The sequence below is a fragment of the Ctenocephalides felis genome, unplaced genomic scaffold, assembly GCF_003426905.1.
Source record: "Ctenocephalides felis isolate EL2017-DRISC unplaced genomic scaffold, ASM342690v1 CF-g0.4_SCAFFOLD_03570, whole genome shotgun sequence".
Classification (NCBI taxonomy): Eukaryota; Metazoa; Arthropoda; class Insecta; order Siphonaptera; family Pulicidae; genus Ctenocephalides; species Ctenocephalides felis.
The window spans coordinates 15,896,248-15,923,067 of NW_020539724.1; the positions used below are offsets into that span (position 1 = coordinate 15,896,248).

The 26,820-nt window shown below is 28.0% G+C and overlaps 1 protein-coding gene across 1 annotated transcript in view; it reads right to left on the bottom strand.

Moving 5' to 3' along the window:
* LOC113382888 (cGMP-dependent protein kinase, isozyme 2 forms cD4/T1/T3A/T3B-like) overlaps positions 1–26,820 on the bottom strand; it is a 97,615-nt gene that overhangs the window by 69,600 nt on the left and 1,195 nt on the right. The window lies entirely within an intron of this gene.

Sequence of the window (26,820 nt, forward strand, 5' to 3'; positions counted from 1 at the left end):
ATAATATGTAATGTTAACTTTAAGTTAGATCCAACAGCTTTTTTATATAATCTCTATAAAAGCTTACACGTGGGTAAAAAGGACTAACTAAACCTTTACTCTAGCAAAGATGTAAAAATAAAAGAAGGTGTAGAATATTTGACCCCGCGTTAGAATTTTTTTAAAGAACCAGGTTACAATTTTTTTAAACAACCAATGAAAACACATTTCTACAAAGATGAAATTAATTAGCTGGGTGTTATACTGAACATAGTCAGATAGTTGTTTGTTTGATATGTGTTTTTTGTTGTGAGGGGATATATAATTGGTTTGGTTTACATAATATATTTGCTCAGAGACAAATTGGATCGTTGTGCCCCGCCCTACCTTATATACGTTCACGTTCTAACAAAAATTTCAATACATGAGATAATTTTCATTTATTGCAAAGTTTTCATTTCATTCCTCATGGCAGGGTAATAAACGAATAATTCATAAATTATTGTAATATTTCAAACCAAAAATGGTCAACTCAAAATTATATATATAAACCAAAAAAATTAAAAAATTATACAGTATAGTTTCATATATGATAAACTGTATAATAAAGTTCAGCATGACATTATTAAAAATCTTTTCCAAATATTATAATATAATGTAAGTGTTCAGACGTATTTTCATGGCATTGAGCTTTTACACCGGATCGTTGCTTATTTTTCTCACTTTTAAAACTAAAGTCTGCGTAACAATTTATGTAATAAATAATCAATAAATATATTTTCTTCAATTAGAACTTAGTGACAAATCATTATTGTAATAATAACTCGCAAGAAATACAAATACAAAAATTATATAAAGGTCAAACTTAACAACCTGAGTTAATTGAAAGAGAGACTTATAATACACATATAATACAATAAGTATGTAATAATGTAAGTAAAATTATTTTAGAAGTTTTATTATGATCTGTGATAGACGCAATTATATCTGCTTTGTTAGCATCAGAATAATGATTTGAATTATTTTATTATTTAACTCGGTAACATCACAAGTCTTCGCAAATTTTTAATTCATTAATAAAATGTATTATTCTTACGAATGTATGAATCTATAGAATCATGGAATATGGAGTAGAACATGGAAATATCTTCGATATAAAGAAATCGGAAAACAAAGATAATATCTAAAAAATGAGAAAAAAAAACTTCTCAAAAAAGTGAAGTAACTTTTAGTACCAAATAATAAAATATAATAATTACAATAGAATAAAAGCAATGGAAGTCCTCTAACAATTGCTAGTCACGGGTTCGATCACAACCTCGGCTGCGCAGCAACCACATGGCATTTTGACAGTATATGGTACCATTTTGTATGAGAAATCACAGAGTCCTAAATCTTAAATTAGATTAAAAGTTTGCTGTTGAAACAAGAAAACATTAGGGGCTCATTGGGGACAGCATTAATTATAACTTTTATATTTTGATATCCGAATGATGTGGTCTATAAACTGGTCATTTATAAAAATTTTTTATGATGTTTCTAGAAGGCAACCTAATAAGGAGAAGGGAACTCTGAAAATATTACATATATTTGTTGTTATAAAATTGGTTTGATTTTCATAATATAATTGCTCGAAAACAAATTGGACCTTTGTGTCTCGCTCTACTTTATATACGTTCACATTCTGACAAAAATTTCAATGCATATTATAATTTTCATTTGTTGCAAAGTTTCGGTTTCATCCCTCATGGGAACAAATTTTCGTATCAAATTCATGGTAGAGTAATAAAAGAATAATTCATAAATGATTGTAATATTATATAGATATATGGATATCTCTTAAATAAGTGGCGGGATTAGAATTTAAAAAAATATTAACTAGTTAAGTTGGAATAATAATAGAATTATGAATTGTACTAATAAGATATGTATGTAAAATCAAAATGTATAAAAATTAGATAATTAGAATTAAAAAATGAATTGAAGTAAGAAGAATTTAGAAGAAGAAATGAGAAGTATAGAAGAAGAAGAAATAGCGGTTAGAAGATAAAATGAGAAGATAGTAAAAGAAGAATGAAGATAAGTTAAGAAGTATAGAAAAAGAATAGGATTATATGAAGAAGATAGTATAAAATTGAAGATTTTATAGGATATATGATTGTATAGAATAATGTATGTGGCTAAATGCTCGAGTAAGCGAGGCCAATAAAAATAATAATAAAAAAAATCTCTTGACTGATTATTTAAATCAGTAAATATTTAAGAAACTGATCCCTTATATCATAATTTCTAAACACACTATACTTTTTAATATAATAATCCAAGAACAAAACACAACACAAATAGTGTTAAATCACTTCTCAAACAGATTTTTCAAAACTATCACACCAGTTATCGATCTAGTTAAGTAGTAAATGTGCACAGTATTAATTATGTTACTTTTCCCTAAAAAACAATAGCACTATCAGACCGCTATCTATGACAAAGCGAGGCGCTCTTTGAAATATCCGGAGTGTTACTGAAGTGTGTATCAGTGTATCGCGCACTTACTGGCCGAGGCTCGGACACGCTCCAACCGTGACATGTGGGGCCGCATTTTTAAACAAACATGTGGGAAAATATGATACCGGGATATTAAATTTGCGTAAATTAAAGGAATTTTGTTAGTTTTATTGGAAATTGCATAGTGGAGAAGAGTATTGATAGCCTTCATGAGTAAAAACAACCAAACCCAAAATTACCAAATTGTGGAACCAAAAATTAATTAGTGGTGCAGCGGATCATGGGATCGTGCTTTAAATCAAATTGCAAGAACTTCCGTACCATAAGCTTTACAATATTTGAAAAATTTGATTTTTCAGAATTTTGAATTGTTTTTAATAAAACCAACAATTTTACCAGTTTTTTGAATGTAGTACAATGTTTTTTGAATCATTCAAATCGGACGCTCCGTTATCTCAAAAACTGAATTACCATTTTTAGCACTTATTGGTCCGTATTTTCGAACGGCTGGAGCTGCCTTTGCCAAAACCTAACCAGCATGTTTGTTCTTCAATACAAATCGAGTGTTTTTATATCACTTAAATAGAACGTTCCGTTATCTCAAAAATGGAATTATCATTTTTGGCATTTTTGCCCCGTATTTTCGAAACGGCTAGACCTGTCTCTGCCAAAAACTAATCAGCACGTCTACACATCAATACGAATCGAATGTTTTTTGAATTATTCCAATCGACTGATCCGTGCTCCCGATATCGCCGTCAAAATATTGTATCCGCACATACATACACATACACATAAATCCATTTTTTGTGATGTTTGCCAAAATGTTCCGAAGTCTTTGAAACAAAAAGATATGAAAATTTTCATATTCGATTTTTTTTGTGATTGCTCTAACTTACCCTACGGGTAGTTTATCATATAATGCAGAGTAATACTGACAACCCGCCTGAGGAAAATTAGAAAATATACAGAAGTATTTAGTAAAAATAGAAATTCTATTAAAAATCACTTATCGAAGAAAGTATTGATAACATCTGATTGTGAGTGAAAACAAAATATATTAGGAATTTATTTAGTTAAATGTAAAAATTTCAATTAAAAATTAATTCATGAACAAAATATAGAAAATCCCCCTAAGCGACAGGAAAATAATTTAGAGAAATACACAAAATTATTTAGTTAAATACAACATTTCTATTAAAAATCACATAACGAACAAAATATCGATAACCACTTAGCGAAAAGTATATTAAGAAATACAACAAATTATTTCATAAAATTTCATTATTTCCTTCGAAAATCACTTAATGAAAGAAAGAAGAGTATTGACAACCTCCTTAGTAAAATATTGTAAGTACGTAGATTAATTTAGTAAAATGTAAATATTTATTGAAATCATATGATGAAAAGAAGTATTGATAACTTCAGAGAGAGAGTGATAAAAAAATAAAGAACAAAAATCCTCGCATAGAGTGTTCAAATAAATTAAATGTTTTACATTTCACAAGGAACGTCGATTGCAAAATTTATATGTTTTTTTTGCATTACTTAATAAGTCGCAAAAATAACAACTGTTTTTTATGAAAAATGAATTCTACAAATGCAAAATAGAATCAAGACTTCTGACAAAATTGAAATGTTGTTTATGATAAAAAAATGTATTTAATCCTAATGCAGACTATTTTTCAAGGTAGCCGAAAAGAGGCCCATGATCAACTTCATTCCATAAAAAAAAGCTTTATAGAATTACTAGAAAATTTGTTGATTATATTGGCATATCAGGCAACTCTTATCAGGTACAACAAAGTTGGATGCACAACTTCAGAAACTTGACCAGAAAAGTTGCCACATAAGCATCAGGACTTCTGATTCAGGAGTCATAATCCTGATATGGTGGATGGTTTATTAGATAGTATAGCTGACAAATAATGAATATACGAAACCAAATCCTAATCATGATTTCATTGCTCTATTTTTTAAAATTGAGAATCTCTGATCGCAACACAATAAAATCTACCAAAAATAAATTAAAATCAAAATTTATGGAATTTATAGAATTGCAAGCAGCGTATTTGAGTTTCCATTGACACAGTTTTCGCATTATTTTTAGACCTAAACTCATATTTTATAATATTTACTAATAACTTGTCCAGAAACTTTAGAAATAACAAACACAAAATATTGAAGCAACGTAGTGGAAGTTAATGTTAAATTTGTCGAGGACCGAAATGAATATTTTCACATATTAAGGGGGGCGATACATGTAATCGCCTTAATTTTTACCATTTTTTGAGGACTTTTTAAACTGGGAAGGAATGATTGAATCTTTTTGAACTTTTTTAGGGTTATTTATTATATATTAAAATACACAAAAAAAAATTTTTTTTTATTTTTTTTTTTTAAATGGCTGCCGTAAAAATAAATCTGCCAAGACCCTTTCGGAAAACGCCATCAATTTGCGGGCGTTCTCACTTTTCGTACGGTGATCTGAATTTAAAAAAATTAGTTTGTACGTGTTCATAAACCAAAAAAAAATTAAAAAAGTCACAAAATCGTGAATTGGCACACCTTAGAAAAAAAAAGTTCGATTTTTCACCTTTTTTTTGGTAAAAGGGTTAATTTTTGAAACATTTTTTGGAATGTTTGAGGTTTAACTAGAAGCTATTACTGTAAAGTAGATGTGTGCAAAATTTCATTGGAATCGGTTGAGAACTTTTTGAGTTATCCCGCCCGCAAATTTCAAAAATGTCGTTTTGAGAAAAACGCGTTTAGTTTTGACACAGAAACAGATAAGAGTACAATAGCACTCAAGCGTCGAGTTGAGGCGTGGCACTTAAATGAGTTTTTATTGTATAAATAATGATAATTTTGTTTTGAATATTTACAGGCATATTTTTGAGATGTTATTGTAACGATTTATGAAAAAAAAAATCGATTTTTTTTTTCTTGTTACATGTATCGCCCCCCTTTAAAATTGTTAATTAGGTAAAATTATGAGCAATTGTACTAATTAGTTGTACGTTAATATTGGAGATACTTCTAGCAAAACGAGTTAATTTGGAAGTATTTAAAACTTTTTATAAATTTGTGAATTTAGAGGATGAGATCCTAGTCTTCTCATATCGTTAGATGCATTAATCGTAATATAAAATATTAAAAACACTTTTTGGAAAGCAATACTATTTAAGCAATTAGCAATATTTTTTGCAGCAAGGTGAATAGGTCAAAATTACTAATAATTAGTAATTATTTAACATATGACTTGCTACCAAAATTTTTATAAAAGAAAAATTTAAAGTGGATATTTTACTAATTAGTAGATTTAACATAGGTCATTTGGTTCATTTAAATCTGAATTTAGTTGAACATTTTCCTTGCTGGCCTATTAGAAACCTCCTTCAGCCAGTTTATATACTTCTAGTTCTGACTCTACTTCAGAATTCTCAGTCTCTCAGTCGGCCCTGTATATCTCCGAAAAATTTATGTTAAGTTCATACATTTGTATATAAATTTATTCCAATGTATACTATTTTAGTATTTATTCAAACAAAAAGCATGATGCATATCTATCGATGTGTATTGTGCGCAGGTAACGTGTTCATATATTAGTTGGTGTAACTGTAAACATGGCATAAGTGTGTAAATGACTTGTCATAACTTACACAAAGATTTGGCTTCGGAAAATATACAATCTATTATTATAAAGATTAGACTTAGGCTTTTAAAATGCAAAAATGGACTTGGAATAAATGAATAATAGTAGAAGTAAAGATTTCAAGGACTCTGGACAAAAATAGAAAGGAAGATTAGTAGAAGTTACCAATTCTTCAGCATATCTCTTGGTACCAAAAGTATAAAAGGCCCAGGAATAAAATACCAAGTCGTATACGTAAAAATTACTAATTCTTCAATTAATGACTTCAAGAAGATCAGGGTAGGAAAAGTAACTCTGACTCTGCTTTCATTTCATAAACGCCTAAGTCTGAGCCAAATAATATTCCACTTTATATATAGCCTTATGAAATATCAAGTTTTATTTATAGAGAATATTCTGAATATTTCAAAACGTAGATGAATTATTAAAGTCATTTTACACACCTGCACACCCACTATTTCTAAATTGTCTGCATGGCAAAAGTAGCTAGTAGTATTTTGGGAGATCTGGCCATCAGACTCCAAAAAATTCTGAATATTTGATATTTTGGCAGATTTTACTCCTTTTGTTACAATTAAATACTTGTGAATAATTTACGAACTCGAGTAAATTGATTGTTAATTTTAAATTGATAGTTTTATATATTAAATCAAACAAAATTGGAAATTTTGCAAATTGATCAGTTTAGAAACGTTAATGAAAAAGAATAATATGAAGAATCTTATTAATTTACACAAATTTAATGAACTATTGTTTTGTTACATAGATCTAGAATTCTATGTAACAAAAAAAATGTATATTCTATTAAAGGAAATCCTGAAGGTGAAAGTATATTATGAAAAGTAAATTATGGAATCTATGAATATGAGCCTGGAATATAAATTATAATTCATTGCCATTTCAAAGAATTCTCATATTTCTAAGAATTATATAGTTAAAATTATAAAGTTAAAATTATTTATTTCAAATATATAAGTGAGCTTTAGAATTTTAGCCAAAAAAGATTAAATTCAAAAACAAATTTATTTTTTTTAATTTCAATTTTAAAACTATCAATTCGCCAATACAAGCAAAAGGTATCATGAATAATTCAAATCGGATGCTTCGTCTTCTCAAAAACTGCAATTTTTTGCACATTTAGCTCCGTGTCTCCGAAAAGGCTAGACCTGTTCTTGCCAAAAACTAATCAGCACGTCTCCCAATTCAAATCGATTGATCCGTACGACGAGAAAATGTTTTACATACATTGAAAGTTGAAACATACATTTTTTCTAAGGTATGCCAAAATTTCAGAAACACCTAAAACGTGAAGATGTGCAAAAACTTTCAATTTCGATTTTTGGACGATTACAATAACATACCCTACGGGACATTAATTAATTATTACTAGTTATTTTCCTTGAACATCTGATTTTATCGATGTAACGAAGACCAGGTATTACAACCGCAGCTTACCAAATATAAATTAACTATTCTTTTATAAAAACGCAATCAAACTACCAAAAGTGTCAAATTTACCATGTGAGTCTGTACGTACCATAATTATTTTTCTTTCCTAAAAAATTAAAAAGCCCAAAACGGTCCAGACATATGATGTTTGCGAAGTGTTTATTACACATAAGAATATTTGAGTATTTGTTCCACATGATTGCGTGTACTCAGTCAATCATTTAGCGCGAACATCTTAATTGAGAAACACGCTTCCTTAACAATTCAGTCGGCGGTTGTGTACCAATGTAATTTATGAAAAAAATACTTTCAAAAGTAAATTTCATAGAATAAAGAAACGAAAATGTAGATGGCAAAGTCAAGGACAGGTCGTATGTAAAATATATCATAAACTTTTAATGAAAAAAGATTTTGGAGCAGGTAGGGCGGAGAACAAAGATCTAATTTCACTTTGGTATATTATTTTGTGAACACCGAACCAATATATTACAACAAATAACACATATCAAACAAATAAGTACGTGACTATGTTCAGTGAAACCCCAGCAAATTCTTCATTGTAGAAATGTTTTATGAGCTGTTTTTGAAAAATTTATCACTTGATCATTTTGGTCCCATAGGAAGGATGAAAAGAGATAGCCATGGGACAAAAAGATACACAAATTTATTTTTAATTTTAAAAAAGTTTTATAGAATAATAGCTACATTGAAAGGAGCGACTAGGGCGGATGCTAAGCACGCCATTATGGAGTAAAAAAAATGGAAAAGGGTAGGCAAGAACTATGGAGGTAGATAGAAAAGTAAAAAATCTACCTCCCAACCAATTTTATAACATTAATGACAACAAAAATATATGATGCGCTATGTAATATATAAATAAAATAAAATTGTAAAATTTGTAACGATTTATAAAATACTAATTTCATATTTAAAATATTTAACACTTGTTTAAGTTTTAAGTTAAATTTTTCATGGTTTGTTAAAATAGTTATAATGTATTCTATAACGTCAATAACTAACTGATAACTTATTAAATTAACTCTGCGTCATTGTATATATGTTTTGTAAAATAAAAAATACTCTAAATAAGAAATTTCTATGTAAGTATTTTGTTACTTCAGCAATTTACTAAAGATGCCTTTCAACCTCGTCTCTATAATAATATATTTTCTTATTATATCACGTAATTGCTAACTTTTAATATTACGATCACAACTTCACAACAACCCAGGCTCATCGCTCTTAAATGTTTCAATAGGAAGAAATCCCCCAAGAAGTCAAAAAAATCATAATAACAAGATATAATACCTTGTAAATTGAAAAATGTAAATTAATGCTATTTTTTTCAATTAAGATAATATTTCATACAAACATCTATTAGTCATTTATTTTGAAAGAAAAAACGCCTGAAGCGCGATAACACTGGTAACAGTTTGACTCTTGTGAACGTATTAAAATCAGGTGTAACAATTTTGATTTCGAGATGATAAAAAAACACTCCGAAGGTAAATGTAATATTGCTCACTATTTTATACAATGTACTATATTATATTTTGTTTCTTCTGTATAATCCTGGATAATTTTATTCGCCTGCAACGCGAACCTTTAAGGATTTCTATAATTTTTCATGTATTATTAACTTTTTCACGTTCTTAGGGGGCATCCATTAATCACGTGAGCTAGTTTTTAAAGATTTTTGGACCCCCCTCCCCCTTGAGCATATGTGGTGATATTCAAAATTACTCACCCCCCGACCATGTTTGGAGTATTTTTACGTGTATTTTTAGTTACGTGAAAAAACTAAAAAAAAATATTCTGTTTTTAAAAATGTTTGATTTTTTTTTAATAAATCAAATAAAAAATAAATACACGTGATATCTTTCCATATCTTTCCCTTCCGCACGTGATATTTAGTGATTTTTGTCAACCCCCTTGTTTGTTTTTGTGTTAGTGTTTTTATTTTTGAATAAGAACAGTTTCGTCGTGTTCTATGAACTTTCTGTAATGTATTTTCCTTACAACCTTAAAAAACAACCCACTGTTTGTCCTTCTCTTTGTGATAAAATTGCTATTAGATATTTCTAATAGTGTTGTGAAGTCCCTAAAGTCAATTTTCCATAAAAATAATACTTAGATTTATATTTTCGAATATAAACTAATATCATTTAAAATTTACTGCTTGATATCGTGTTGTCCGTGGCAAGCATTAAACCGGAAATCTTATGGTAGAAAAGATCAAAGCCCAAAGTTCTAAGCAGCAAAATTTAAGCACTTAATCACTATTCAAGTTCATATGGCATTGCGTTTTGCCATAAAAAATCAAGAAAGGCCAACAATGATTTCAATGCAGACAACAAGATAGGCAGATACGATCGCAAACAATTTTTTCGTTTTATTTTTTGCCGAAATCATAATCGCTTATTATTTATAAACTTTCGATTACGACAGGTTATCCTATGGACCTGTTTCGATGCCCTTCAGAGTAAATCTCGCCGTACACCGAGAGCAATTTGCTTATATACAATTCACATATAATAATACAAAAGGTAATCGGGCTTATTGAGATTCAAACATTGGCATTGTTTTGCAAATTAAAAAAAATAATAAGAAATCTTTACAAAATACAAGTGAATATATTAATTCATATTTATGTTAGTCATTATCACTTATAAACAAAACGACTTGCTGCATACTTCTTATTAACTTTCAGTAGGGTAAGTTATTGTAATCATCCAAAAATCGAAATTGAAAATTTTTACATTTCTCCACGTTTTGAAGGTTTCTGAACATTTTGGCATACCTTAGAAAAAATCGATGTGTGTGTGTATGTATGGATACAATTTTTCGTCCCCATTTTCGGGTGCACGGATCAACCGATTTGAATAGTTCAAAAAACATTCGACTCCTTTTAATAAGAAGATTAGTTTTTGGGAAAGGCAGGTCCAGCCGTTACAGAAATACGGAGCAAAGAATGCAGAAAGTGGAAAGCAAGTTTTTGAGTCAACAGAGCATCCGATTTGAATGATCAAAAAACATTCACATCGTAATGTTGAGGAAAGGTGATAATTAGTTTTTACCTCTAGGCACGATGCCATACACAACTAGTTTAAATATTATTTTAGTTGAGTAGGAGTGGCCTGGATACAAAGGTCCAATTTGACTTTGAACAAATATATTGTGAAAACCAAATCAATTATATCACAACAAATGCCATATATTAAACAAACAACTATCTGACTATGTTCAATAAAACTCCCATCTAATTCTTCATTGTAGAAATATGCTATTTTTCAAAAAATTGTCGCAACTTGTCACTCAAGAAATCGATCTTTATTCGATAAAATCAATCCAAATATAAAGAGTAGTAGGCTATTTCTAATGACAGTTTTTTAAACGCAAATTAAAATTTTCAGTTAGTTCATCATATGAATTTGCTCAAAAGTCTTATCAAATATATTGAAATGGAACAGGCAACCTCAAGAACGGGGTTCCCTAAAGGAGCAGTAATATTACTGGTTGTTTCTGGTATGTCCAACTTCGATGTAGGTTTTTCAGTTTCCCTGAAAATTTTATTTATGACATCCAAGCAAAATTTCGACGAAGAAGCGGTATCTCGCCTGCTGTACCTAACTACTATGGTAGCCTTATTTCTGGGACCATTCGGAGCACTGATCTTCGACAGTTATTTGAATAGGTACCAGTCGAGATTGATTTTTCGTGTAATAGATTGGATTGTCCAGCTTTTCGTTGTGATAATGACGATACCATCCCTGTATCCTTATGGTAAAACTTTAAATTATATAAAAAGTGCAATGCTCATAGTGGCCGCTAATTTTGGTGTTACCTTAGAAAACGTGTTAGAAGCTGATCAATTCGATCTCCCAAGTCAAGATGAAGAATTGACAAGATACCTTAGATGGTACTTCTTCTGCGACAATGTGATGTTTTCTTTAGGTAGCCTTTTAGCACCTTTGGCAAAGACTTACTATGGTTGTCTGGGACAGCAGGATTGTTACATCCTACCGCAAGGTATAAGCCTAACTTTTTGCACAATGACTTTAATAACATTTGCTTTGGGAAAGAAATATTATATTATAAGACCAATACAGCATAAAATAGGTGTGAATATAGTGAAATGCATATGGTATGGTGCCAAGCATAGTGTCCAGGAGCGCAGAAGCAACCCTAAACCGCATTGGTTAGACCATGCAGAACCAGTTTATGAACAGCAATTGATAAATGATATCAAAACTGTATTCAATATGGTTATAGTCTTTAGCACCATCCCTATATACGGTGCTTTGAATCGCGTAGAAGAATATGAGTGGTCTTACACACTTACCAGATTGGATGGTAGGATATTCTCGTACGTATTCTTGCCCGACCACTATGAAATGATGAATACATTTTTCACTATAATATTAGTACCAGTTTCCAATTATCTTATTGATCCAGTATTAAAGTGGACGAAGATGTATACGGCGTTTAAACAAATGATTTTTGGAGCAGTTTGTTTAGCCTTAGCATTTTGTTGTTCAGGATTTGTGGAATCATTTGTGAAGAGCAAAATGGCCATTGTTCCTAGAGCCAACGAATTGCAAATTAGACTTTTTAACGAATTTGACTGTTTGGCAGTGGTCGAATATTCGAGTATTTCAGCTGGTGAAAGTATCGTTGTTACTTCACAGGGGTCGTACACCAGTATGCTAGTTCCAGCTGAAAAAATACTCAAAATATCCGTAAAAGGTAAATGTTTCACACCCATTAGTAAAACAATACACACCAAAGGTGGTGATTGTCTAATTATGTTCTTGAGAAACTACAGAGGCAGTGCAGATGTGTTTGTTCAAGCTGAAAATTATGTAGAATCAGAAAACGGTAACCCTTCACTGACAGTCCTTGGGACTTATCCAGATGACGAAGTGATTCTCGAGGATACCGGCGGTGTAAGAATACCAATGACTGTAAAACCAGATACTATTGCTGATCACGAGATAATCGAAAATACAAATAGACATTTAGAAGTAGATTCTAATACCTACATTCTGGAGTACAACGATGAAGCATTGATAGAATTTAATTTATATATGGGCGGAACGTATCTTGTATCAATATCAGACGGTCGAGCAACATTTTACACAATCAAAGAGCCCAATTCCGTACACATTTCCTGGATTCTTCCTCAGATGATTTTGTTGGGTGTTGGCATTATCTATTTCAATATCACCACTGATCAGCTGTGCTATACAGAAGCTCCAATGTCTCTTAAGATGTTTGTGTTGTCTTTGAATCTCTTCTCGGAGGGAATTGGAATTTTGATGGTGATAATAATAAATGATATTGGATCTTTGGATCACGATAGCAAGTCTTACTTGCTAGCTGTCTTTATGATATTAAATGCGTGCTGGATAGTTTTTGTGAGCAGGATCTATAAACCAATGACCATAACGACTTAAACTAGAATGCTAAATATTTAGAAACTGTGGTAAATTCAAAGAAAATAACAATGATGACAAAAGAGTTAATATCATCTAGTAGATTGTGTTTCCATAACAAAAATACAAAGCCTCCCTAAACTTAAAATACTTATATACAATTTAGATGTACTAATATGTACAAAAGATTATTGTATCGAACAGTAGTTCTAAGAAAATGCTAAATATGATCTACTTGTCCATTATTATAATATTAGTAGTATAGAACATGTATGATAAGCACCTATGTATTATTTTAGATAAATACATAAAAAATATCAAACAGAATTATATCAAGATAATTCGATAAAATATTTAGAAATAATTATTCAATAGCAATCAATAACGTATCATTAATTAATTAAATGATATCGATTAAATTATTTGTGATTCACGAAACATAAAGGTAATTCCAAAACATAAAAAAATGCCTATATAAGAACTTTTTATATATAAAAGGTACAAATAGAATGTCAATGCCAGAAAAATGAATAAAAACAAATGATTTTTCCATCTTTGACAACATGATATCAAGTAATAAGGTTTCATCTTGAAAATACAATTCTAAACATAAATTCAAATAAAATATAATCAAAATTAAAAATAAACTAGTGGTGTATGGCATCGTGCCTTAAGGCAAATTTCTGGAACTTCTCGTACCTTAATAAAATATTCAAGAAATATTTAATGTTTTCAAATAGATTATTATAAATAATTGAACTTTCATTTTTTTATTTTATAAAAAGTAAATGAACAAACTGATTTGCAAATATTTGATTTGAAATATATAAGTGATTTTTAGAACGTTAGCTAAATTTAGAATTAATATCTGAATTATTTTTTAATATTCAAAAAAAATAATTTTTTGAAACTTATAAAAAAAATTGATATGAAAAAAATATTCTTTCCTCAAAAGCAATTGCGTCGTCAACACAAACAAAAAGTTTTTGAAATTATTCAAATCGAATGCTTAGTGCTCTCAAAAACAGCAATTTTTTCACAATTAGCTCTATGTCTCCGAAACATCTGAACTTGCCTTTGTCAAAATCTATTCTCGCCATCATTACGAATAAAATGTTTTTTGGATCATTAAAATCGGTTGTTCTCTTAAAAAATTGAACACCTTTTGCTCCATATCTCTGAAGCTGCTTTGTCAAAAACTAATCAACGCGTCTCCTCATCAATAGGAATCGAATGTTTTTTGAACCATTCAAATAGGATAATCCGTACACCCAAAATCGTCGACGAAAAATAGTCCATCCATTTTTTTTGAGATATACCAAAATATTCAGAAACCTCTGAAACGTAAATATATGCAAAAATTTTTTCATTTTCGATTTTTGGCCCATTACTACACAAATCAATTCACCACAAATAGAAAACATAACTATTAGGTTGCCTTCTATGCAGCTTAATTTAAATTTAAAACAATAACTGTGTGGTAACATGAGGGACTATTTTTGAATTGAATTTTTTTTTCTTGTAAAATATTTTAATACGTACCTCTTGCAAAAATGTATTAATTGAAATATTGATTTTTTGATTGACTTCAAAATAGCAGATGGTTTTTATGATACTATATTTAGACCAAGGATACGATTTAATTCAAGTTATTAAAATCATGAAAGGTTTATTGTAGTATAGACGAATACTATATTACTATAGTAAAATAAATTTTGGTTTAGGCGGAAGCAGATATGAAATCCTGGGAGGTATAAATATAAATTTCAATGTCAACTCCTAGTAATCAGTCAATTGTTTATTTTAAAATTTATTGCAACAACACAGACCACAATATATCTAAAATGACTCAACAGGAAACATTAGTGAAGCATTCTTGATACTGAATTGCCAGGAGATAGCAGGAAAAAAAATAACACGTGTTCGAGAACTAGTGCATCATCATTACCTTTAGAGGAAGTAATTTATATTCCTTGGGTTTTTATCAGGATTTTTTCCTTTGCCAAAAATTTTGAGAATTACTGATTAAGTAAGTTGTACATCTATATTTATTCTCGCAGAACAGCAGCTTACATTCCAATTCATTAAAACAATCAAGCCAAGTTGTGGCATTGATTTTATTGATCACATCGGTCTCATTGCTCAATAGAGTTCAAATTTATATTTAACAGCAAGTGCAAACGCAAATGTATTTATTACCATATGATATGTGACAGATTATTAAAATATAAGCACTAGGCAGAAACTTAATATTTAATAACACAAATAAATAGCATTTTAACAGTTTTTAGTACCAAGAAAGAAGAATAAGATAGCGTTGCCATGAGAACGCAACGTTATCGTCTATGTTACCGCAGAATTTACCTTTCAAAAATCAATTTCTTTTAAATAGAGACAAACAAAGAAGTAAGGTCAATAATTCAAAAATGTATTTATACTGAATGTATTCTATATACCTAGTAATAAGTTCTGAACTTCTAAGTACTTAATAATCAAACAAATCTGTATGTCTATAAATAAGTTTTCATAAGAAATAATCACTGATTTGATACATTTTTATATTCTCAGAATAAAACATCTAACATTTCATTCTTTATACAATATTTTTAGTTTTATAAATAAAACTTGTTGGATGTCAGATTTATGAATAGTAGATTGATAAATAGCATCTCGCGTGAACAAAATTTTATGCATACATCAACAGATTATAAATTTTTAAAAATAAATATTTTGAATAAATCAGTATGAACTCTGAGAAATATTGCTAGGTAAGGATTGATGTATTACATACTAAGAGTGTAAAAATTAAAATAAAGCAAGAATTCATATATATGCTGAATTATGAGTAATTTTTTTATTCGATTTATAGGGTATTAATTCAAATCATTAGTATGAAAAAATATTTATTACATTTTTGCATTTGAATTTCCGAACATATATTACTTGAAAATAAAATGCAAAGTGAGAAAGTAATTTGAATTCTGATCTTATCACGAGAATAAATCATAATTTGAAACAAATCATATTTTGAGTTCTGAACTTATCACGAGAATAAATCATAATTCTGAAAGTTAATGTCAAAAAAAAAAAACAGCAAGTGATTAGTGCAAATAAATATATATCTTATATATAAAAATGAATCGAATTTATGTTATAATTAAAATATTCACAAGAAAGATGCGCATAAAATGTATTTAGAACAAAATTGAGAAGCTATATGTAAAAATTATGAATGGAAATATACCAGTTCAGTAAAATGTAAAATGTATACTTTTTGAAATATTTGAATTGTGAATTTACCAAATGTCTACATATAAAGTATAGTAAATTATTCTTTGAGACATCAATTCAACAAATGTATTGCAAAATGAAACATCAATTTTATAAATATAATACTACGGCAGAAAATATTCGTTTTTCTTGCGAAAAGGGTTGCTGGTAACTAGTGGAGACGCCAATACATTTTATTAAAAAAGAATGATTTCGCGTATTTCATACATTCTCTAAAACTATTTGATTTAATCTGATTTCACACTACAATATAATAGAGTAATTAAAATAACTTAATACATATTAAAATTTCAATAAAAATTTGATTCCAAAATTTGTCAAGTGATGTGTCAGTAAATAATTATATTATTCAAGATCACTTACAGTATCTATTATTTGTTTTTCTATAAAAAAGTACTCACGATAAAAAAATCCTCACGGCAACGCCATGCGAGAGACTTACCCGAGTATTTATAAATAATGCTTCAAAAATAACTAGTATTTATAAAATGGCCTAGAATAATCCATTTCTATTTCAAAGAAAACTCGAAGCGATCAAATTCTCTTTAAAAGCTTCTTCTGTGCAATAACAGTCGAGCGGGAAATGTAAATATTTAAAAATATGAATTTTATTGAATGTTTCGATGAACGCAAGCATCAGTTTATATTTCGTTTAATGTTTTCTTTTATCGGAGTTTAAAAGTTATGATCAGCAAATACCAAATGGTAAAATAAATTTGAAAATCTAAGATCCGGATTTTTTTAACTGCGAAATTTATTATAATAATAATTTCTGAAAGGTCTAAAAAGTGTTAGTTAAAACCTATCGAGACATTCCAAATTGCACATTGTCCATACGCAAATAATATAACAAATGGAACGAATAATGATAAAAATTGTGCAAAAACAAATACATAATGCAATTAATCTCGAGACAAGTAACATTTGAAGTACAAATCTCGAATAAATAGTATTTTTGCCCTATGTAATAGTTAATACCTCACATTGGAAAAAAAATAAAGAAAATTTGTAATAATTTCGAATATTTTGGGGGCGGGAATGGCTCATTAGTAGCTATTAAAAATATTTAATTTAAAATTAAATAAACTAGAATTGTTGAATTAAATTTGAATAAAATTAGAAGTAAGAAGAAACCAAGAAAAGATTACAATCGGAGAAGATCAGAATTTAGTTGAGTTGAATTTGAATAAAAATATTAAAAGAAGAAAAAACAAGATTAAAATTTGAGAAGATCAGATTTCAAAAAATCAAAAAATATTGTAGATGGCTAAAAGCTCTAAGTAAGCAAATCCAATAAAAAATGTAATAAGTAATAATAAACTTCTTTTTCAAAGAATAATTAAGTAAATGATATGTTGGCATTATATCAATCATTAAAATCAGTCATATATAGGCATTATATATAATTTTTTTTCCACACTAAGCAGTGCACTTAACCGTTACGCCATAGAACACCCATATATTTAAGCAGTAAAATTTATTTGTAATATTTTTGCTATTCACTTAATTTATTAACAATTATTCATTATCTTTATTCTTATTTAATTAAAGAAAACATTAGATGTTATTTTTATCATGAAAAGTGTCTAGATGTAATTTTCATCATGAAAGATGTCTCTAATCCTCTAGAAAGTGTTTTTTTTATAAGTTTTGCTAAATACTTCCAGATGAAAAATCACGAAAAATATTTAGGAGAATACTAGATATTACTTTCATCAGGAAAGTTAACAAATTGAATTGATCAGTCTGTAAATCTCCAAATACGCTTTTTGTCGAATATTAAGGAACCTAATGAAATAATAACAAAATAGTAAGTTTTACCTTGCAATATCAATGAAAAAAGATGTCACAATTCTTGTTATTTTCCACAAATTAAAGATTAGCTATAAAACTTTTTAGACTATTAAAATAATGGTACTAATGATTTTATGCCTCCCAAATTAATATGATCCCGATTTATTTTGTATTTAGTTTTTAATTATGGAGGTATTTAGAAAACTGGATCATGAAGATTAAAGCGTTAAGAAAGTAGATCGGCGGATTACCTTATATGACATTTATTATAATCCATCAAGTGCTCACTTGCTCAAAATGGGATTTTAATGTCAAGGAGTTAATGTAGTGATAAAATATGTAAAGAACAGTTTAATAAATTACTATATAAAAATATTATCAAGATTAATTTTGAAGACTTAAGAACGCACATGAATAAGATTATGTTTCGCCATGACGGAGTTAATTGTTAACAAGTGTAGAGATTATGATTAATTAATTCGAAAAAAATATACAAGTTCTAATTAAATTGTTATGATCATTAAAACTTTGTTTACAATGTATTCCTAATTAAAACAAAAATTGTAAATACTACCTAACTAATATACTGAAGATGCGCATGGATGGAAATATTCATAATAAATCCAATAATCAAATCAAGATTCTCTATATTGTGTTTCTAATCTGAATAAAATTGTTTATCATAAATCGTTTTTGAAAACATAACTTTGCAAAAAAATGTTTCAGAAGTGACATTTTTGCCCTAAAAAACTATAATATTAAAGTGAGTCGTCAAAATTTGAAGCAGTTTCATTAAAATGATTATTTAAATCTAAAGCTCAATGAAAAATTCACATTAACGTATTGAATACGTAGAGACAACCTAAGCGATATTATATGTACAAATAAATCTTTTTTTATTATAATTAAAAGATCTATAACTATTTCAATGATAGTTCTAAATTATGTAACTTTCTATAAGACAACCCAATGATTGGTCTATTTTTTATGTAATTAATTGCAGCTATGCCAGAAAGGACTTCACTTGGAAATATGTTTTGATCTATATTTGAAATAAAAATGGAAATCGGTACTGCTTAATATTGAGAAGTTAGTTAAGCTTAAAACTAAATTCTAAATGAAAAAAAAAATGGCTTCTTGGAAAAGACATTAACTGCATCTGAGAGACAGTCAATATTTTAAACAAATTGCATTTTCATAATTTGCATTTTAATAGCAGTCTTGAAAATAAAAATCAAAATGCATCTAGCAGTCAATGTACTAAATAAAATTCCATTCTATTTATTATACATAAACATTGATAAAATATTCAAATTGGAGCATTTGAAAAAGGAGATAAAACTGCATCTAGCAGTTAAATTTTTAAGTAAGGTGCTATTATAGTAAGGTTACCATATTTTTTTAAATCAAAACCGGGACCGCAATTTTTAGTTATGAAAATCCAGACCTGGGGAATGAGACGTCTTTAAAATAACAAATTCCATTTACAGATACAATAAAAAAATAGTTTTTTATATAAATCTTTTTTCTTTAATGATTATTGCAGACTTTTAGTAAGAACTTTCCACGATGTTATATTATATCTTATATTTTTCGATCTTACTCTTTTCGCTTCTGACCTTTCTATAAAATTATTTTCTACTTAATTCATAATTAATTGAAAAAAAATAGCACTTGTTAGTTGGTTTTCATAATTTTCAGTAATTTACCTATAAATTTACGAAAAACCGGTAAAAATGACCTAAATTTGGGACAAATATTTTTAAAAAGACCCGGGACCCAAGGTGAAAATTCGGGACTGTCCCGGCTAAACCAGGACGTATGGTCACCTTAATTATAATAATTTCTTACATTTAAATCTAAATATAAAAATTCACATTAGCGCATTGCAAATCGTGAAAGAATACTGCTCCTAGTAATCTAATCTAATATCAAGCAGTAGTGATATACATTTTCACTTGAAAGAAATGGCAAAGAGGAAAGGGATCTCTTCGGCATTGCTACTTATTGTAGAAAAAATATATCAGATTTAATTGACAAGATAAAATTAACTCTATTATAGAGGACAACTATTGGGCTACCCTCTAATAAAAAAAACATAAAATAGGAGTAGCAAGGAAAACAATATCTATATAAAATTTGTAATATCTATATATAAGTTCGAAACTTTGAATTGCTATAGTATTCATGTCATTCTGCAACACAATGAAAATGAATGCTATAGCATTCACATCCGTAAACGTTTTAAGGAATTCCATAGCTATAGCCCCCTGAACACATACATTTGTTAACTGCACCTTATGTACCAAATTTGCTACCATTAGTTATTATTATACTAAAAACATTTTATACTAGAAATATTTTATATGGCAACACAAGGTATGCCAGCTAGTGCATTTATATAATTAGTTAACTGGGAAATGGTACCACAAATTAGTTCTGAATGTGGTACAAAAATAATGTTAAGAGTCTTAAGTATAAATGAAGTCATGTAAATCAATTCGCACCTTGAAAGATGCACCAAAAACAAACGTTTTGCAGGCAAAATGTTAAGCGAATGACAATTACATCAGTATACATATCTAAATATAATATATGAATGCAGATTTCATATTGGTGTCTTGGAGAAGTCATAAAAAACTGCATCTGGCAGTCAATATGTTGAGCAAGGTTCCATTACCAGATACTTAAATCTAAGGCACTTCCCATAGACAACTGGCTCGCGTCAAACGTACTCTCACAATGCATTTCGGCTCAGCCGATATCGTTTAATTTTAGAGGATGACCCATTGCCAAAAACAACTTCTATACTCTCGATTAGTTTATCTCGACGTGTAAATAATCGTTCCAAGTTAACCGTATAATTGCATTTTGTGGTTATTCTCGGTTATTAATTGTTTATTGATTCAATATAGAGTCATATGGCCGCATGCGGGAAATACTGATTTTGTTTATATTTTATGCCATAATAAAATGATTTAGTTGTCGATGGTATTGATGAACTAAACATGTGTTAACAGTTATGGGTTCGGAAATGGTAAGGAGCCAGAGTTATTTGAGTTATTTTATAGATATGCAACAAATGGTGGAAATACATGAATAAGGTGAAAATAATATAGGTTGTAGATTTTATATTAAGAAGGTAGTATGAATCAGAGATCCCGGGTTCGATCCTGCTTCGTGCAGCTTGTTGTTAAGCAGTAGTGACAAAGATATTTATATGAAAATATAGATAGCAATATGATTCCAAGTGAAAATAGTCCTGGTTCAGATATTGTAATAATCATTCAGGGATGAGGCAAATGTGTGGGTTGCCATCTGCCGAACACACTTAAGTATAGTGTTAAGTTCTGATCGCTGTTTAAAATAATAAAAAAATGAAAATAAAAAAATATAGTAGAATAAAAAAATACTAAGTATCCAAAGGAACCAGAAATAAATTAACCAGTACTTTTCTTGAAGTAGGATTTAACAATCATCCATTGATCCAACAAAGGTTTTGAATTTTCCGCAAGTAGGTTAATTTAATTGATATTTGAAAATATTGATATTGATAATTTCAATTACTTAACTAGAAACTGATCTATAATGTTTAAAAATCTATAATGTATGTTTATAACAAATGCATACGTTAAACAAACTTAACAACCTCTAATCACCATTTAAGACAACCTTTGAAGCAATTTTAAAAAATTTCTTAAATAGTGAAAATAGTAATTATGAAGAAGATATATTTATTTGTTGTTTTCATAAAAATCAAGAAATTCAATACGAAAATCATGGATATGTTTATTAAATGTCTATAGAATACTTGAAACGGTATGGAAGATTTAAAAAAAATAATATAACCAATGTAAAATCAGAAACTGCAAGAAAAATATCCAAGATTCTATTCCAGAGGGTAAAAACGTAGAAATAATTTGATTTTTTAAAATTTAATTTTAAAACAGATTCCTTTTCTTCAAAGAGAATTAGAATGATAATTTTTAGTTAACTAGAAACTGATTCAGAGTATTCAAAAATCTATAAAAACATATTTTTAACAAATACATACAACAAAAAATTAAACAACCTCTAATGAATACAAGTTTGAGAAAACATTCAAATTAAATTTTAATTTATAAAACCGTCAATTATAAAATAGATACATTGGTTTTCATGAAACTAACCAAATTTTATCTTTGATATGTTTATTGAATGGCTTATAGAAATTTTAAAATTATATGGAAATTTTTCATATAAATTAATAATAATATAGCCAAGGCAACATCAAAAACTACGAGAAGACTAATATCCAAGTCTTTATACCGAGAAGTTGCTTTAGTTCCATAGAAATATAATTAGACAAATTTTAAAACATACATTAAAGCAGCCAAATTTTAATTTGGCATTTTACAATCAGTTACAATTAATAATTATCATAAAAATGTATTACATATAAACTTGATTTATTTCCGATTCTTTGCTAAAGTATTAAGATTAAAGATCATGGTTCTCTCCACGTCTTTTCAAATATTTTAAATTTTTAACAATTGTTATGTAAAATTTCGAGTAGCTGAAAAATCATGGTTTGGGCATATTTCCTTACTACCTTATCTAATATATAAACAAAATACCGTGAAAAAATTCCATTGGCCTAATAACCTCTGATAAATATTGTACATATATGGAATTAAAAAACATCACTGTAACAAGTGTATAAATAAATAATCCACTAGTAATCATTAGATAAGATTTTTTTAAATCCGTCACCGATAAGCTAATTAGTAAGAAAAATTTGCAAGTTAATTTGGTATAAAATTAAAATAATCTTAAAAACATTAGATGAAAACCAAGACAGTTTATAGTAAATTGTAGCTAGTAGTCGAAAATCCATAAAACTGAATATTGGTGATTTTATAACAAGAATCATAGTAATAAGCACAATCAATTTAGGAAAATTAAGGTTCATATTTGTACAAATTTCCTATATCAATGTTCCTATATTAACTATGAAAAATTAGGGCTCATGGACAATTATTTCATTATAATCAGTAAAAATTTATGTTCGAAATTAATCTATCTAAGGGTAAAATATTTTTAAGTTTATTTAATGCAAGTAACCTATATCTGTATTGTTATTTTTAATTTTCTTTCTCAATTTGTATTTATATTTGTATTGTAATTTATAATGCCTAAATGACTAACTGAGTCGAGGCCAGTTAATAAAATAAAAATATAAAAAACAGAATCTATCTATTCTATTTTAGAATCATTAAAAAATCATAAAAAATAAGTTAGATAAATAGCAAGATGTCGTTCTTATATTTTTTACTGATTATCTTACTTTTAAAATGAAGTTTTTTTTACTTTTATTCGTCATCGATATTGTTTTCATAGAGACTAACTTCATATGTCAATATTTATCTATTATCTATTTATCACCTAATCTATTGATGATAATAATCCATATATCATTATCACGATTTTTGGCAGGAAATTTTTTATGGTGTTTATAAAAATAATTAATTCATTTTCATGTTTTCTATTCCATGATCATGACTTGCCAGAAATAAGAAAGTGTCAAACGATTCAGAATGTTTTAAAATATAAAAAAATAAAACTTGCCCTTTAGGTTCTCTGATATGACCATATATATATGCTTGTTATTGTAAAGTTTTATATAATTATTATATTTCAAGAAATTCCTTGACTTGCAAAAGTATGGTTTTAAATAAAATGCTAACATTTATGTTATTTAAATCGTTCACATATTTTTTTTTACTATCCTATTTAATTCAGAACATTTCTAAAGAATGTATTTTATATTGAGACATTTAAAATTTTTATTTTTTAAATTCTGCAAAATACAAGTATCATAAATATTTACAGAATTGTATAAAAAAAACATAAAAAAATCTTTAGAATGCAAACTAAAAAAATATGAAAATATGCAAAAATTCAATTCAATTTGGGAGCCTATTAATTAAATTCCTGTTTCAATTCCTGCCTCAAACAACCTGATATCAAGATGTAGTAATATAAATTTTCATATGAAAATCTAGGTCTAAATAATATCTCAATAATCAGAAAATAGCTTTACGAGATATTGCTGCATTTGGTTGCCAGAATTAGCAACAAATTTTGGAGTAATTGTTACAAAAATCTTTAAAATTCGAACTAAAAAAGATTGAAAGCTGCAAAAATTAAATTCAATTTGGGAGCTTATTTATGACTGAAGTAGTGAGAGCTTTAGCATTGAAACCACAAGGTTCCTGGTTCAATTCCTGCTTCAAACAATTTGATATCAAAGTGTGGTGATATAAATTTTCATATAAATTCTGAATAATATATCAAAGAAATAATAGTCAGAAAATAGTCTTACAGAAATTGCTGCATTTGGTTGCCAGAATTGTAAAAAAGAAACAAATTTTTAAATGACTGTTACAAAAATCTTCAAAATGGGAACTAGAAACAAATTGAAAATATGCAAAAATTCAATTCAATTTGATAGCTTATTTATGGCTGAAGTAATAAGAGCTTTGACTTCAGAACCACAAGGTTCCTGGTTCAATTTCCTTCTCAAACAATCTGATATTAAGTTCTATAGTAATGTAAGTTTTTATATGAAAATCTTAATCTGAATAATATATGAAAGAAATAATAGTCAAAAAATAGTCTTGCAAGAAATTGCTGCATTTGGTTGCCATTTATAATCATCTTTAATAATCTTTTAGGTTGTAAAGAATTATATCACAACAGCTTGTTGAATACATAAAAAATAATATAGAATTGAAAATTATAATAATTATAATCATAATAGAAATATAGAACAGTTCTGATTATTTTTCACGAAAAATAATTTTCTACTGTATGTATTATATAAATATCTATAACATTGTATCTTACGTAGGTATGTTTTTAAAAATCTGTTATCTTCAGATTTTTTGGATTTCACTGTAAACTTTATCAAAATATTTTACTTAATAGCAAACGATTGTCAATTATCTACGTCGATAGTATTGGTTTTGATAAAGATGACAAAAATAACATTCATTGTGATAAGATGCAATCGCGACTTAATTGTCACCGCCGATAATGATAAGCGACAAAGGTAAAATATAAAAGTATGGGGAATTCGACAGCATTTAAGTCAATGACTGTTTAAAAATCTTTATAATAATCTGTCAATGACTGTTTAAAAATCTTTGTAACTATTGCTTGGGTGGAGTGACTAGGGCGGATGCAGAGCACGCCATTATGGAGTGCAAAAAATGGGAAAAGGGTAGGCAAGAATTATGGAGGGAGATAGTAAGGCAAAAAATCTCCCTCCCAGCTAATTTTATAACATTGGTGATAAAAAAAAGAATATATGGGGCGCTATATTATTATATACAATCTACTACAGTTAAATTGTAAAGTTAACTTATAAAATGTACTAATGTACTTGCATACCAAGTCAAAAAGTAAACAATATATATATATATATATATATATATATATATATATATACATATATATTTTCAAATAAAAATGTATATTCTACACATTGATATCAGGTTAGAAATTAAACCATAAACCTTGTGGTTCCAAAGCCAAAGCTCTCATTACTTCAGCTATAAATAAGCTCCCAAATTGAATTGAATTTTTGCAACTTTCAATTTCTTTTTAAATTGCATTTTAAAGATATTCATAACGGTCATATGGATGATATATGGATATATCAATGACTTTTTAAATAAAAAAAATCTAACTATGATATATGTTTATCCTTAAACGGACCGCTATTCAAAAAATAATGTTAATAAAGTTGTTCCTAATCACCTTTTAAAAGAATGTAGAATTAGTAAATAATTGCTTTAATTTAAATAAAATGTTGAGAACAAAATTTTTGTCAAATAAGGATCTGACTAAGTTTTTCAACAAAGAAGCTAATATTGTAATCATTAGATATAACTAATTCACAATGTGAATTAGTGTTATTCATTAAACTCAATTATTGTTTTCATAAAACTAGTTTGTTACCGAAAACTGTTTGCAATATAAATCCAAACCTTAATTTAATAAATTTAATATCTCTTACCATCTTCAATTTTTCTAGGGACATAAAATGTTCCACAGATTGTGGACAACCGTAAATTTCTATAAATTTTCGAGAACAAACACTTAAAAACATATTTATTATTCTATTCGGATTCAGTATCCTGTAAACGTCGAATCCAACATCATTTCTACATTTTAAAAGGTCTATTAAAAGAGTATAATTTATAGAGTAATAACTAGTTTTTATGAGTATCGTTAGGAAGTTTATAGTATTTGTATCAAAGTGCTTATTTTTACAATGTTAAGGTGGAGTATTATCTTGAAATTTATTTTTATTGGATCGGAAACGATAATAAAATAAACTTTAAAAAATCTTTTTTCACAAATGAGTAAAGATAGTATGTTCTAATATATTACATATATGGCGAAAGACAATATACCAGAATGCTAATTAGTATTTAACACGAATTTGTGATTGTGCTGAATAAAGCAAGTGGTTGTAAAATTTCGAACCAAGTTTTGGATGCAATATTAAGTAATTATATTTTTACGAAGTTTCACAAGAGACTTGATTAAAATAGTGTGATGCTTTTGGATAAAGCTAGACAAATATTTACTTTATAAACTTCTAGTTTTAGCATATCCTGCAGCCGTACTATACATTGCGGTACAGAGTTTGTTTTTGGTTCTGAG